The 16,871-nt window shown below is 43.2% G+C and overlaps 1 protein-coding gene across 4 annotated transcripts in view; it reads left to right on the top strand.

Moving 5' to 3' along the window:
- The first annotated feature begins 1,593 nt into the window (after positions 1-1,593).
- The window catches only part of TGFBR3 (transforming growth factor beta receptor 3), a 196,923-nt gene continuing 181,645 nt past the window's right edge, over positions 1,594-16,871 (top strand). For 3 of the 4 annotated variants that reach the window (XM_004752607.3, XM_004752606.3, XM_013056153.2), the window contains exon 1: positions 1,594-1,726. The gene's annotated coding sequence lies outside the window, so the exon portion shown is untranslated. Of the gene's footprint in view, positions 1,727-1,822; positions 1,951-16,871 lie in introns of those variants that run through there. The other variant, XM_013056152.2, reaches the window with a different exon arrangement.

The following is a 16,871-nucleotide window of genomic DNA, read 5'->3' as shown; positions in this document are numbered from 1 at the left end:
ACCTGACAACGTGAAGCATGAATACTATGTAATTTGAGTCTGTGGGAAATCTAAGGCCTTAAATCTAGAGAGACTATATCAAAGCTGAGCTAACTTTACCAGGCTGTTTTTACCTTAGGGGTTTTATGACTATATATATATCTCCAAGGCCTAGTTCAACCCTCTCAATTAGTAGGTGCTCAATAAATATTGGCAAGGAAGGAATGGTTTATGGAGGAGGTTTAAAGTAAGTCAGGTAATCAAAGATGATTTGACCTTTATAAAAGTATCTCCTGGTTTCCCTATGTATAGGTACAAGAGAAAGAGGGTTGGAAATACTTTCTCTTCTTTCAAAGTGGAGAAATCGAGTAACTTTCCAAATAATAATATAAGCAATAGTACAAGAAACTTCTCTGTTGCATTCCAGTATATAAAAGGCCCAGGACCAGAGGACTTTAAAGCTGGGAGAGGTCTCCTGGGCCAAGATCCTCGTTCTGCAGAGGAAAAAGCAGCCTTGGAGAGTTTTAAGTAATTTGTCCAAGTGGAAGTCCAGTCTCAGAAACCTCTCGAACATGTCTTGTCTTTTAATAGGAAAACGAGGTGTAAGCAAGAGAATCAAAGTGGGGTTCTGCTTACTGCAATCGTCCCTCTTGCAGTACACAATTCACAGGCGCAGGTAGGGACGCAGAAGTTGCCCCTTCGTTTCCGTCGTGCCCATGTTAGGATAGCTGGCAAAGCTGACCTAGCTCCTTTGTATTCATTTATTTAACGAGCAGGGAGAAGGGCTGGGTAAGGCGCTCTCCGCTGTTAGAGGAGGAGGCAAGACCCCACCGGCGCCCAGCATCAGAGCGCATCTTGAGATACCTAGCAGGATTAGAGGTGGGAAAGACAAACAAGGACAGAATGAGTGTGTGTGTGTGTGTGTGTGTGTGTGGTGGCGGGCTTTGCTAAGCACTGGGCAAGAGGGTGTGATCAGTTTACTGGAAGATTTAGAATTTTTATTATCAAGACTGAAGTAAACCAAATAAAAACCCAACGCCTCCAGAGACCTGGAAAGTTTGAAGGACGTCGTTCTCCAAACTACTTTTGAGGGAGCGGATCCCTGCCTCTGGCGTCCGCGTCCCCCTATCTCCACCCACCGCCCTCAGGACTGAGACACCCACTCGCCGCCCCACCTCGGGCGCGTAGCAGCCCGCGCGTTCCTGGTGCTCCTTCCCTCCCTCCCTCCTCAGCCCGAGGGGAAACGCTGGCTCCAGCAGCGCTCGGGACTCATCCATCAGCCGGGGAGGAAAAGGGGGAGGAGAGAGGAGGCGGGAGGCGGGAGGAGGAGTCTCCGGGCCGCGCGGAGCCCTCGGTGGGGCGGCGGCGGAGGAGCGCCCTTCCCCCCGCGCGCTGATTGCTGTGGCGTCTTGCCCGTCCCCGCCCGCGCGTGTGTGTGAGGCAGAGCCAGTGCGCTGGGTCGGCCCGATGGGGGTAATCGAGGGTTTCGGGGACGCAGAGCGGCGCTTTCCTCTCCTCAGTGAGTGAGGGAGGGACGTCAGCGGCTCTCGTGCCCGGTCGCTTTCCCTGGGCGATTCCCGGAGCGCCCTGCAGGAGGTGAAAGTCCCGGCGGGTCCGGATGGCGTAGTTGTGCCGCGGCGCAGCAGCTGCCGAAGCTCGCGGCCGCCGAGCGCTGGGCGGGGAAACTTTCCTCTGCTCTCTTCCAACTTGCGGCGGGTGGATCTCCGCCTGACACGCCGCCTCCGAGGTACGTGCGGGCCCGGCTCCGCGCGGCGCTGCAGCCCGCGCCACTAGCCTTGCGCCCGTTCCGGCCGCGGGCTCTGCAGGCTGCGCGGTGCTTGTCGGCGCTGCGCGAGGCTCCGTGCCTGTTCGCGGCCGGGGTCGCACCGGCCGCCCGGACCCCCGGGCTCGGGAGGGCGGCGTTGGTCCGGCAGTGTTTACGCTCGGAAGAGCCGGGACCCGTGGCCCGCGGTGCGTGGGGAGCGGCCGACCTGGGTCGGGTGGGCAGCGCTCGCGGCGATGCGCTGTCCTGGGGGGAAGACTCCTGTCCTCGCTCTTCCTCTCCGCGGTTTCTTCCGACCCCCGCCGGCCGCGGACCACTTCCACTTGGGCGCGTGACAGCGTGGTGGGAGAGGTTTGTTGTGGGTTTGCACTCATTTGCCGTTGCGTAGGCTGCGCCCTGGGACTAGCGCACCGACGTGAGCGGCGCTCCCCGCAGCAGGCGCCCTCCCGGTGTGGTGCGGGCGGCGCGGAGAGCAGCGCTGCAGCCCGGAGCCCCGCATACAACGCTTCCCCCCTGCTAACAGATTAGCCCAGTACCCAGTTCATTTTGCAGGGTTCTCTTAGCATGTTCATTTGATTAGAACAAACTGGAAGTCTTTGGGCTGTTGCTAGAAGAATCTGCTTGCAGACTTGTTATTAGGGCATTTGCCCACTTTGCAGAATCAGGTAGTGTAGTTACCCGGCATTGTCAAGCGTGGATTACCTTGGCACAGTGGAACCTAATGGATTTAGTGTGTTCTAAAGAGCTGAGAAAAGAAAATCGCTTATTTCCTTAGCTGGGAAATGGGGATAATAATAGGTCTCATAAAGTCACTGTGAAGATTGAATGATTTAATATATGTAAAGTACTAGCGCCGAGCAAGTGTTCGAACTGCTTGTCCTGAGCCCAGAGGTGATGGGAAACGAGCAAAGGGGGTAAAGGATGGTAGCAGTGACAGCCTGCGAGGGGGGAACCGTGGGTTTTCTGATCATCTCCCTTAGAAGAAAAGTGAGCGGTCTGGGTGGAAAGAAGTCTCTATAAGGAACGAAGCACTGGTCAAGACTTTTTAATTATCCTGAAATGGTACTGTAAGGCGCAGTAACTTCACTGTGAAGTCAGCTATTTCTCTTGAACAATGGTAACTGACGTTCCTTGAGCCCAAACTGTGTATCACTCTCCTGTATGCCTTGCGGACCACTTAAACTTCACACCCGCTCTGTGGTTAAAACACTGTCAGCCCCATTTCTCAGATGAGACTGTAGAGGTTAGTTACTTGCTCCAGCTCACCCATTATTTTCTGTTCTGACTCCAGAGCTAGTTCAGTCACCGAGTGCCGCAAGTGCAGTCAGGTTTGGGTGCGGTGAGCCCAGGCGTCTTCCCACGTTGTTCAGCTTTCCATTTTAGTTGGCCATATCCCTTGAAACAGGAATAAGGTATCTGTGATTAATTTAGGTGATGTGCTTACTGGGGTGCCACATTGCAGCTCCGAAACTGGATCCAAGTAATTAAAAACAGAACCCGGATTACTATTAATATGAATCTTTATTCTTAATTTCTTTTATTCTCTACACATTGTCAGAGTTACTTGGCTTCCTTAGGAAACAGCTTGGGGTTGGCACAGGAGGCAGGGAAATAATTCTTACCCCCTTAAGGGCTATTAAAATGAAATGGATTTCATGCCATTGTGTCAGTTAAAGGATGTTGCTCTGTTTCTTGGTGTTCTCTGCTTTTGGCTTTAATTCTGCATTGTTTAGTGTTTCAAGCTTCAGCATATTTTCAGCCCTTCAGTTTGTCATTTGTCAGCTTTAATTTTTCCTGTTTTGATGGAATCAGACCATTACATGGCAGCTTTGCTTAACAACTGTTGATCCAGTTCATGTTTTTAAATATAAAAATCTCCAACTTACTTTTGAACCCCAGCACTTCAAAGGCAACCTCTGGGGAATTCATTGTTATTTTGAGTATTAGCCAATAGGGGGAGTATAACACACCATTGATGTCTATTAGGCACTTAAACTAGTTTTTAGGGTGTTAAACATACGTTTCAGAAATGGAAAACGTTGTGGCTTTATCTAGCAAAATCACCAAGTTGCTTTCTGAGTTTACAGTGGAAAGCTGTGTTTAATTTCAATTGATTACAATAAGAATGACCTTGAGGACCAAGCCTATATGTTGGACATATGTCAAGAACTCTGGTGGCTGGACAGACATTAAATACACTTGCACGTGGTTTTTGCCATTTGTTTTCCCTAAGAAGTGTCTTTAAGATGATCTTCTGCACTTTGTATAATATTTCAAGTTATCTAGGAGAACTGGGAGTCCGAAGAGTTTCATTTTGAATCTTTTAATGATCCTGATTTGTCTTTTGTAGAAAATTGGACGTAGTAAATTTGTTCTCAAGGAGGTTGGTGCACTTAGAATCCTGTCATTATCATTCTTGATCAACATCTTCCACGTGCAATAACAGTCCTGAATAACAGCAATTCTAGGCATTCTTCAGAGGCTTATAGTTTAGTAAACAGTAATAGTTCAGAAGTATCCTGTTTGTCTAGTAAAGGTGTGATGTGTCCGTAGACACTCATTCTTATAAATATAATATAAATATTTTTAAGAATTAACATCCTTGGAAATACAGTAAAACTAAGTTTTATTTATTTATTTATTTTTAAAGATTTTATTTATTTGACAGAGAAAACGGGTGCATACGCACAAGCCAGGGGAGAGGCAGGGAGAGGGAGAAGCATGTTCCTGGCTGATCAGGGAGCCTGATGTGGGGCTGGGTCCCAAGACCCTGGGATCATGACCTGAGCCAAAGGCAGACGTTTAACTGATTGAGCCACTCAGGTGGCTGAGTTTTGGAAAAAGTTTTCAGTCTTTGCCTGCAGTTTTGTAGGCCGGTTTCCTTTCTTGTTTCTTGTGTATCAGGTAGTTTTTACTTTATTTCATTTAGCAGGCTAAGGTCATGTGGATCCTTTTAAAAAACAATTTTGAAAAAAAAATAAAAAATAACTTTCAAATTTCGTCCCTTCTCTATAAATCTCAGCATTGCAATAGTTCCTTCAGGGTAGCATCTTATTTATGATTTAACTTAGTTTTCCATGCTCTGATGTACTGCGCTCTTCAGCAACATATTTCAGCCCCCTACCCTTAATAGGCTTCTGGTTCCTGGTCTTGGAGTTTGGCAAATTAGCTGTCCTCTTTCAAGTCTCTTAAAGCTGGGGGCCAAGATGCCTTAAGGCTTCCTAAGGCTTTGTCTTGGAAAGCCTTTATAGATTGACAGAATGGATTTGCTTAAAAGAAGGTATTGTCCTATTCTTTTTAAGTCTCAAAGGAATTAATCTTTCCCTTTTGCATGCAAACTGAGTTGCTTCTTGTAAAAGTCAGGTGACTTTGCTGAAGGGCAGAATCTGGACCTAAGTGGCCTAGGAATTCGAATGTCCTCTTGAGTATGGCACTGCGAAGGTGGTTACCACTGACTTATTTAGGACTTAAGTGACCACTGATTTCCTGGGATGATAAATCTGGAAAGTCCTGACTTGACATTTCGGACTAACAGAACAGTTAGAATTTAGAGGATGACTGGTAAGTATTGCTATTGCTGTAATATTTTTTTCTGGGTGAATTTGCTGTCATCTTTTTGAATTACCTCTGTTCTGGATAACTCATCTTGAAAATATTTTTTTCCCTTGATTGCTGTTGGACAAAGTCTTATTATAATTTTCAGGTTCATTAATTAATGAGGACAGTTATCCCCCTTTTCTTCTTTAATTGCTCTTAACAGCTGCTTGAAAATGATTTTATCACTTTTGTACATTGGAGCATTTTCCTGGTGATTTTTTTTTTTTTAAAGATTTTATTTATTTATTTGACAGACAAAGATCACAAGTAGGCAGAGAGGCAGGCAGAGAGAGAGAAGGAGGAAGCAGGGTCTCTGCTGAGCAGAGATCCCCATGCGGGACTGGATCCCAGGATCCTGGGATCATGACCTGAGCCGAAGGCAAGGCTTTAATCCACTGAGCCACCCAGGCGCCCCATTTTCCTGGTGATTTTTAACTTCTGAAATTTTGAAACTTAATATTAAGTACCTTTTGAAATTTGCTTAACTCAAGTAAATGCTTTTAGGGGTCTTTACCTTGTAAGTAATCTTGTATCACCTCTAGAAATATGGACAGTTTGGAATGTAAATAAGCAAATCCAGGTGTTATGAAAAGGTAGCCTTCCACAAATAACAGTTAGCCTTTAACTGTTTCAGTAAGAGCTTTTTGTGGCTTTTAAAGAAAATTACTGCACCAAGATCCGTGGCAGTAATTTCTCTGGTTCCACATCTTCAGAGTTAACACTTGGAATGTCAGCATTGTCTCTTTGTAGCATTTCATAAAATATAAGCTATTGCTAATTTGGTTGGTTTCCAGTCAAGCTGAAATAAATCAACACAGCTTAGAAGGACTTTATAAAAAAATGATCTAGGTCCATTTCCTGGGCTCTGTCCATTTCTAGATTTCTTGTTTTATATCTTTTGAAATAAAACATTTGTTTGTTAACCGACATTGAGCCTTATTTTCTCTGTTTGCAAAGCCCGTGCTTAAGATTCAGCACAGATTTCTGAATATTTTTCCTTCTTTCAGAGGGAGAGTAATGATTTTTATCTCTCAACCAAGATGTGTGCCAATATTTAGTTTTTGAAACAACATTTGTAAACATTCTCTAGAGGCCACTCTGATTTGGACCTTGTGCATTTTTTCTTTGGTTTTCTAGGCCAACCTTTAAGACTTTGTAAGAGGATAACTAAGGGCATACTTACAAGGCATGCTATCTTTTAAAATTGAGATTATTACTGAAGGTCTGAAATAAGAGCCCTAGAGTCATGCCCTTAGGTCATCCTGGTATCTCCTGCTTAAACGTAATCCTAGGAGAAAAAAGATTAATACTGATGTTGGTGCTGAAACCTTCGAGTCTGGCAAGAGGACTCTGAATTAGAGTGGAGTATAGCAAAGTTCATTTTTAGGATTTAATGTTAAATTGTTGCCATAGTAATAATTTAGAATTAAATCGAAAATGTCATCTCTATCTTTACTTTATGAAAAAGGATGGTAATACAGAAGCAGATACTCCCTATCTCTTGGACGCTGGGCTCCGAGGGAAAGGGGGTCAGAGTGGGGCGCTGTTTGTAGAGAAGGAAGCGTCTGCTTGTTTGTCCTTCCAAGTACATAATTCATTTCCTTGGTACATGCTGAAGGTCAGGATTTTGTGTGAAATTGCAGATGGAACATTTGTAAAAACACATTTAAGTTAATTAGTCCTTCAGAAAATGATCTTTAGAAAACAGTTTTATAGATACTAGTCCTTGGGCTTTCCTGTTGATTGGATTGCCCTGGGAGAAGGTCTGCAGCTTTTTATATCTGATGACTAACCACCACTGATGGGTAAGAACACCAAGGACTAGGTGGATGGTCTAGCAGAACTTTGGATTTCTTTTTTTAATTCTTGTTTATTCTTTTATTAACGGGAAGTTGATGAATGCTTAATTCAGTTTGTTATGTGAAAAGATTTCCTTTTGGGAGTATAATTCTATTAGCATTTTTAGTGATTTATGTGTTTTGACAGTGTGAAATTGGTCATTGGATACAAAAATACACTGCTGCCTATTTGCAAATTTCATTTCATAATTAACTATATGATGATTGCTGGAGCAGAAAGTGGCTTTTTTTTTTTTTAAATAATTGGAAGGTTATTTTAAGTGAAATTCTTAGATTCCAATCTCAAAGCCCTGTCTTCTGTGTGGCATTGCCTGTGTTGTTATGAGTGATCTCTTTCTATTTTTTCTTTAGAGCAAAACATACTCAAACACAAAACTCTCTTCTGAGTGTCCATAAAGAATGTCTCATTTTGTTATTAGAATGTGCAGTTGGCTGGCGAATTAACTTCAGCTTTGAGGGAAAGCACCGTTGACTCATTACATACATTTTGTATTATTACATTGTAAGGTGTTCCCTATGTGTGTGGGAGAAGTTTCTGATCTTCTAAATGGGCATCTTGACTTTTGCTGGTCTCTTTCTGTCAAAAAGCCTTTCTTAGCAGACATTCCTTAGTTTTCTTATTCTTTTGTCTTTATAGAGATTGTTACCTGTTGTGTATTCATCAAATACCACGGGAATCATGAAAAAATTCCTTAGGATAACAACCAACTTTGTGAATATCCACCAGTCATTTCTTTTGTATTTGTCATATTCATCCATTATAATTGTTCCCCAACCATTGGTGGAGCTGGGGGAAGGATGACCTACTTGATACTTTTCACTTTTTTTTTCCTCTTGGAGTTGTGCCTTTCTCAGTTTGGGGCGTCTTTATTTCATTATTAGAGTTTTGCTTTCTAAGATATTCAAGATTTTAATTACATTCAGTGTGTGGACTAATAAAGTTTCATGTAGAGTCAGCCCTACTAAATTCTTCAAAATAGTTCCAAAAAGCATCCCATTTAGGTACCTTGTTGGGTGTAGGGCTTTTGGTAATGTTCAGATGGGAGATAACTGAACTGAGAGCAGGATTCTCTTTAGCTTAACTGGGTGGAAAAGGGAGGGGTAGCATCTAATTCATTAGGACAAAATGAACTTTTGCATAATAATGAGGGATTTAAGTGTTTTCTTTGGAATTAAGATCTATTTTAAGTAGGTATATAGGTACAAGGTTTGCAAAAGAAACTTTGCTAAGACTGAGGTTCTGTAGTTGGCAACTCCTGTAACCCCAAAGATCCTGTTCTCTGAAGCCAGGAAAAAGCAGTCTGTTTCCAATTATATATCACAAAAATAGGGAAATTAAGCCAAGGAAAATGATCATTTGGGGGTTGGGTTGCTTTTTTGTGGAGGGTAAAGGAGAACGGACTGTAGATGCACATTAAAAAAAAAATCTGTTAGTCTTTCTGGTTGGCTCTCTGATTTTTCTCAAGTGTTCTGTATCGGAAATTAAGAATAAATTTGGGATTAAAAACTTCTCCTTCAGCTCCTTTTTGTTTCTCAGAGTACTCAGACAGACAATGGCTGGTGTGTTTGGGAGAGGCTTTTCCAGTCCAAATGGCGTCCGGTCATGGAGGCCAGCATCGGACCAGGTAGTCAGTGCGGTGGGGTTTTTGCTAACACTTTTTACCAGGCTCGAATGCTGCTGAACATTACTCTGCTGGTGAAGAAAGGCTAAGGATGTTGGGGTAAGAAGCCTAATTGGAATTTGGGTGATGTGTGGGTGCAGATAGTGTCCTCAGTCCTTGTCAGAAGCACCTAGGCTTTCTGAATGCCTGTGGCTAGTTTCAGGATTAGTGGCCCTACGATAACCAGGTGTTACCTAAGAAATCTCCTTTGCGCCACCAGAAGATCACCCCCAGCAGATCTTAGTTCCTGTTTCTCACACCTTACACCTCCACAGAGTATTGAATAAAACTTTCCTAATGGTACAGAATCTTTGGTAACAAGGCAGTCTGCTGGGGCTCATGGTGTTTGGCTGTTGGCTCATTTCTTCTCACCTCCTGCTGAAGACCTCAGCCGGCTGCAGGCAGGCTCCCACACCCACCATACGAAGGCGTACCAAGGTGCTAGAAAAGGTGCAAGGTGCAAAATTCGTGCTTGCTTTCAGTCAGCATCTCCACTGTCCTCTCTCAGGGACCTTTGCTGCTTAACTCTTTCCCCGAGTTTTACCATCTTAGTTTCCCTAGAGCTACTTCTTCTGCTTTTCCCCTTTCCTTCCCCATCTCTCTTCAGGTTTCTTTTCCAGGGCTTGATCCCTACGTGTTGGCATTCTCCAAGGTTCTCTTTTTTTCCCTTTCCCTTCTCTTCTCAGTTTACATTTTGTCGTTCATATTTCCATGCCTCAATGGCCACGTCTCTGCCAGTAACTTCCAGTTTTATATTTCATACGCTTGTTTCCAGCAGCTACCTGGTGGTTCTGTAGGTCTTTCTGTTTAAACCAAGTCCCAGACCCAACACACTATTTCTCTGTGGTCCACAGTCTCAATCCTTCATTTCCTCTGTCAGTAAATGGCACCAGTTACCAAGCGAGGAGCCTCAGGCACACTAAACTGCCTTCTGCTTACTTCTCTGAGCTGAATAAGAGCAGTCACACGCGGCTTACCTTTTTAGCAGATCTCAGCTGACCTTTTCTTCTCCAATCCCAAATCGTCATCTCATCTGCACTGTGGTGCAGGTCCTTCGGTTAATTTTCCTGGCTTCGACATCTCTATTTCAAACAGTTCATCCATTTCGGTCGGTACCTTTTAAAACACAAATCTGCATTTTCATTTCTTACATTTTAAAAATCACTGCTGTTCTGTCACCCTTGGCACAAGATGTCCACTTACTAACAACGTAGCCTGAGCCTACTTTTTCAGGCCATTTCTCTTTCCACTTCTTCCTGAACCTCACTATGCTCATACCAGAGTCCTTATGGTTTCCAGAGCGTGCCACATGCTCTCATGCTCCGAAGCCTTTGAACTTGTCTCTCTTTTAGCGTCCCCTCCTTCCCTTCTCTGGTGGTCTCTTGTTTCCTCATCCAGGCTTTCTCTCTCTTCTGTCAGTGTGGTGAAGCCACATGTGGCTCCTCCTGGCAGGTGGGTTAGTTGTTCCCTTAATTTCTCTCACAGGATTTCTGCTACCTCCCGAGAACTTCTTTTCTTTCTCTGCCAGATTGTGGACTTCCTAGAGCAGGATCGAGTCCCATCATCTCTGTGCCTTGAAAGTGTGACATGGACTTGGCATATAACATATATTGTCAGATTGAATTCTTTATCTCAGTTCCACTTCAGCTAAAGGTTTGGGGAGAGATGAGGCTTACAGTGGATATAAACTGTAACTCTGTAGAAAATGCAAAGGAAATAAATTCAGAATCAGAGAGTTTAGGGTTAGAGTGGCTGTTAGAAATAATCCCAAGTCCCTCTGAAGATGAGAACAGCCAGGTACCTGGGTCACACAGCTGGGGAGTAGTTCTTCCTTTTTTATTTCTCTGCAATATATAACAGCCAATAGCCAGAATGGCTCTGACAAAGCCAAAGCCAGATCCTGTCATCCCTCTGCTTAAAATACTCTAATGTTCTTTCTTTCTCAGTGTAAAAGCCAGAATCTTTACAATAATCTGTAAAGCTGCAGACAACCAGCCATGACTCCCTTGGCAATTACCTCTTTGACCTCACTGTTGTGCTGTCTGGCCTACTGTCTGTGCTCCAGCATCCTGGCCCGTTTGCTGTTCCCTGAGTGTGCCAGACATGCTATCTCAGGACCTTTGCATATGCTGTTTCCTTTTCTTGGAATGTTTTTCTCTTAGATATCTACAGTTCACTTCCTGTAGGTCTTTACCCTAAACAAATAAACCAAACCGAGGACCCCCAAAATTTCCTTTCCTTCTCTGTTTTGTTTTCTTAGCGTTTATCTCTATTTCATATACAATTACATATATTTATAATTTGTCCTCTGACTAGAAGGTAAGCTCCATGAAGGGGCAGGGCTTTTTATGTTTTTTTTTCCCTGTTGAATCCCTGTACTTGGAACAATGCTGGTATGGAGCAGGTACTTGATAAATACTTGTTAGATGAATAAATGAATGAGACGATCTCATGGATTTCTCACAGCCCCAGTTAAATGTATACTCAAGGCATTACAAAGGGAAAACTATCAGGTCTGTTTAGAAGGAGGAGAATCTGATGTTTAAAAAGCCTCATTCAAGACCTGTCATACTAGAACATTGACCTCTTTTTAATTGACTGAAAACAGCAACCGTGGGCTCTCCCCAGCCTTACAAGTGGTTTGGGAAGATTCCCAGTTTACCTCTCACAGGCTTGGGCTTGCCGTGGTTTGTCTCTGCCTGTGATTTGCCCTTTAACCCATTGGGTTGCACAGATGAAAAGTAAACATAGCATTAAAGAAAAGAGCAGGGGGAGAGGGTTTAGGGCAGAGGAGCGGAGTTTTCCTGTGGCCCTGACATCTTCCTTTGGCTCTGGGCCCATCCACAGGGCCACTCACCGTACCTTCCTGATTGCTTCAGGGCTGTGCTCTAAGGAACAATCTGGAGACTGCCAGGCCAGATGACTCCTGAATTTTGCTTTGATGTTCTAATTTCTTTGAAAAGAAACACTAAGATTAATCCAAAAGGACAACGGAGAAAAAGTTTTTTGTTTTGTTTTTTGTTTTTAAATTAAATTATGCCTAATTTTGAAGAGAAGTTTTAACCCTTCTCAAGATGGATTGCAGTTGAAATTACCACCAGCTTCTGTCAATGATGCTAGTGAGGAGTCGAGACTGGTGAGATCTGTTTTATGAAACCAATGACTTAAATCCAAGGGACGGTGAGTTACAGTTCTGAAGAAGCATCTGATTTTTGGAGATAGGGGTTATGTTGAATGAAGAGCATAATTTATAATAGTGTAACAGGGATTTTAGGATGATTTGCCTCCTGCTCTTTTTGTGATAACATCAGTGTAGTTCCCACAGAGTCCTCCTCATCAGGACAGGAAGTCCAGCTAAGGAAGTCGAAGGCTTACGAGGAAGTTATTGGCCATGTACAAAACTAACAGCATAACTTAACTCTCAGATTCAAAACTATCAAACTGAAAATAAATTGTCTTGAACATAGATGTTATCAATGATCTAGTTAAAAATTATAGCCACCATTTCCTGAAACCTAAGAACATACTAGGTATTAAGTACTTCATGTGTTACTGATTTACTTAATTCTAGTAACAACCCCATTAGGGAAATAAAATCATTATTTCTACCTTATAGCTGAGACTTGGAGGTATTTAGTAAGCTCCACACAGCTACACTGGTAGGAAGAGACAGGGCAGGGATTTGAACCCAGATCGGCCGGGGGGTGGTCCCCATACTCTCTGCCGTACTGTGCTGGATATAGTCTGCTCTGTGAACACACAAAGTGTGTACTCCCAGCAGGGCCTTTATACTCGCTCTCCCCTCTGTCTGGGATGCATTTCTTTCATAGCTGTCTCAGCCCTCTGCTCAAATGCCACCTCATCTGTAAGGCCCTCTGATAGGGTTCTGGTAACCATTTCCACTGTGTGTTCGGGGAGGGAGGAGCTCCTGTTTGTAGCGTCAAGAGAATCGGGCAGACCTGGGCTCAGACGCTGTACCAGGACTTAATAGCTGGTGACCCTTGGGTGGTTGAGCCTCTTGAAGTCTCACTTTTCTCACTACAGAGTGAAGGATCTTCTTGGGCTGTTGACAGGATGAAATGAGAAATTGTGAAAAACACAGTAGGTGCTCAGTAGGTGGTAGCTGAGATATTTTGTGGGGTTGGAAGATGACCGTGTTAACTCAATAGGAAGGGGAATGTGGAATAAAAACATGAACAACCGCAGAGTAATTACAAAGCAGCATGTGGACAAGTCTTGGCTGTGCTACTAACTAGCTGTGTAACGGTGGGCCAATCACTAAGTCTTTCTAATTCCTGGTTTGCTAATCTGTAAAATTAGAGGGCTGGAGTGGATGTTATCTATTTCTAACGTTCTGGGTCAGCTCTGGGTAGAAGATAACATGGGACAAATTATACACAAAATGTTAAGGAGACTGTTCACAGGTGGGTGGGATTAATTGGAATGGTTTTTAGAATGAGGTGAGGGGAATGAGTAGAGTTCATGGAGTTTAAGGAATAGAATAAAAATGGCAGTTTTTTTTTTTTTTAAGATTATTTATTTATTTATTTGAGAGTTAAGAGAGGTAGAGAGAAAGAGCAGAGGAGAGGCAGAGGGAGGGGGAACAACAGTCTCCCCGCTGAGCAGGGAGCCCAACGTGGAGCTGGATCCCAGGACCCTGAGATCAAGACTTGAGCCGAAGGGAGATGCTTAACCCACTGTGCCACCCAGGTGACCCCAAAATGCCAGTTTTTATAAGATGGGCACATCTGACAAAATTCAGGTTTTGTGTGTGCCTTCACTGCTCAGAAGATAATGATTTAAATATTTTTTGTTTATACAAGCTATGTATTAAAAATAGGTACTATAGTATTAGTATTTTATTTACACTTACGTTGTCAAATTGAATGTTTTCCTTGGAGAATTCTTTCCCATTTTGTGAAGTCATTTGTACTAGCCATCACATGATCATGTATTTCACATTTCCACAAGCCTATTTGAAGTCTCATTTTATAGGAGGGATTCAGGATTAGTTGTTAGTCCATACAATGACGATTATACCTAAGGTGTAGAATAAAATATGTTCTTGTTTAATCTCTTCGTATTGGAGATGAAGAAATTAAAGCCCACAATGGAGTGACTGGTCTGGACTTGTCAAACATGTTGGTGCCAGAACTCCGGTCTTGCCTATTCCTTTGAAGCTGCCTGAGGCATAAGTTCTTTCTTAGACACAGCTCTTATTTGTTGGTTTATCACTTATTATTGAGGAACGTTTTGATAAGTCGCCATCCTTCCATACTTTTAACTGTAACATACGCAGTCACATTTTCTACTTGCTACCCACTATGGTACCGTCATTGAATGGCTGCTATATGCCCAGTAGGTAGGCTAATACTACCACCAGCTAGACTGAGATCCTTCTCTGTAGATTGAACAGATGCAGGGAAGACATACCTGGAAGGAAATAATCCCATAAACTTTTACCTGCAGACCTGACTTGCACTACATTCCAAGTGTCTGAGTTTTACTTCCTCTGAGGCAATCCTAGGAGGCTTCCTTAAAGAAGTAGTGCTCATACCAGGAGTTAAGACTGAAGATTGTGGTAAGCTGCCGTGTCAGGGAGACAATGGAAGGTTACTGAGAACACTCTTCTGGAAGCAAGGGCGTGATCCTTTTGTGGGGCAGAATTGAGGCAGGTGCGGCTGGGGCACGTGGAGGATAAGGTCAGACTAAGGAGGCAACATCCAGCAGTCATGGGCAGGGCTCTGGTTGTTATCCTTGACAGCAATGGGTGACCACTGAAGGGTTTTAATTCTTTTTTTTTTTTTTTTTAAAGATTGTATTTATTTATTTGACAGAGAGAAATCACAAGCAGATGGAGAGGCAGGCAGAGAGAGAGAGGGAAGCAGGCTCTCCGCTGAGCAGAGAGCCAGATGCGGGACTCGATCCCAGGACTCTGAGATCATGACCTGAGCCGAAGGCAGCGGCTTAACCCACTGAGCCACCCAGGCGCCCCTAGGGTTTTAATTCTTAATGTTTCACATGCCGAAGCTGCTGAGCCCTCTCTTTACCAAATAATATCAGTGAAATAATTAAAATGTTATCTATTGAGGGATTACTCCCATTTAAGAGATATAATATTATCTTGGAAATCAGGGAGAAGAAGAAAAAAATAAGAGCTTAATTGCAGTTAGCAGAATAGAATAGTCTATGGCTGAAGTGTTTTTTCTGAATTCATATTATTTGCAGAATCCCTGTGAATATAAATAATCATGTGACTAAAATATTTTAGTAAATTACTGTATATTGTACAAAAGAGTCTCATGGGGGGTCTGATAGATGTAGCTCCCCAGAGTTTTTTTAATGACTTAGTGCTTGCTTGCTAGTGCCTAAAGGATGATGGCTCGTGTCCTGAGGATATTCAGATGTGCTGACTTTTGCTGGAATAATTGCAGCTTCATGATTTAATCAGCCCTTGTGGTGATAGCTGATTCCTCACTCCAACTTGGTTGGCGGTGGTGCCAGGCTAAGTTCCTCAGCCTTTGGCTAAACCCCTGAAGCTAATTTGGGCATCTTAAGGTAGAGTCTAGGAAGGCCATGCAGCCAGATCCCTGTAACTTACACCAGAGTTGTTCAGACAGTAGCTTTACCACACTTTCAGAACAGCTTTGCAATATTATGACTATCTTTAGGGCTTCAATCTTGTATTGGGTTTGGAATCATTGTTTTTTGGTAATGTAGGTATTTTTTTTTTAGATTCTAGACCATGAAGTCTAATCCCCAAATGAATACATATTTGATATAAACTGTATTATTTTGCTACTAGTAGTTTGCTTGGTATTTTGAAAGCCTAGGGGTATTTTATTTTATTATTTGTTAAAGATTTTATTTATTTATTTGACATATAGAGATCACAGGCAGAGAGACAGGCAGAGAGAGAGGAGGAAGCAGGCCGCCTGCTGAGCAGAGAGCCCGACTTGGGGCTTGATCCCAGGACCCTGGGATCATGACCTGAGCTGAAGGCAGAGGCCTTAACCCACTGAGCCACCCAGGTGCCCCGAAAGTCTAGGGGTATTTTAACCAGGAAAAAAACCTCAGTGACTATTTTTGTTTTTTAAATGCACTGTGTGGGCCTGGTATTGTTTTAGGTACCATGCCCATATTCTGGCTCACATATTACAATCAGAATGTCATTAATATCTTACAGATAAGGGGATGGCAGAGGCTGTCCGACCTAACACGTCTAGTTAGGCCCAGTTTAAAATCCCCAGGTACCGTTCTCTAATAATTTTAGCTTAAAATTATAAGCAACAGAAATCTTTGAATGCAGAAATATTAAATGTGAAAAGGTGGTTTTGGGAATATTGCAAGGATGGGTGAAAAATCCTAGTTAGTGAACTTGAATAAAACGTGGTCTTTCGCAACAATGTGGAATATTTCCGTGCCTACCCTCTCCTTTCTGCCATATTTTGCTTGGGCAGTGGGATCTGTTGTGCTTGGGATAGACAAGAGGGGCTTTTAGGATGACTGAAGGTCAGCCCCAAGGAAACTAAAGATGCTTGGGCCAGCCACAGATGTGCTGGTCACACTCTCAATCAAGAGTGAGGGTGGGCCAGGCCCTGGAGGTGCTGGGGAGCGTAAAGTCCAGCTTTTTGGCACATCTTGTAACTTCTGTGCCTGCTGCCTTTCTTGCCATTGAGTCTTCATGTGGAATTCCTTCCCATATGTAAGGTAGTTCAAAAGTAATTCTTTTTTTTCCTGCCACCGACAGCCACAGAATGTTGGGATTTTAAATGAATCTTAGGCTTCAGGATCATTCTCTATGGTAGAGATAGTCAACTGACAAATAGTGATAGCTTATCTACTGTTACGTATATAATTTCATTTGATTCTTGGAGTGACCCTGTGATGTAAGTAGGGTTAGTTTCATCTTAAAAATAAAGAAATGGGTTGAGGGGCCTGGGTGGCTTAGTCAGTTATGTGTCTTGACTCATGATCTCAGGGTCCTGGGAT

The sequence above is a fragment of the Mustela putorius genome, unplaced genomic scaffold, assembly GCF_011764305.1.
Source record: "Mustela putorius furo isolate JIRA1106 unplaced genomic scaffold, ASM1176430v1.1 tig00003853_pilon_pilon_pilon, whole genome shotgun sequence".
NCBI lineage: Eukaryota > Metazoa > Chordata > Mammalia > Carnivora > Mustelidae > Mustela > Mustela putorius.
This window is presented reverse-complemented; position numbering and strand designations above follow the sequence as displayed.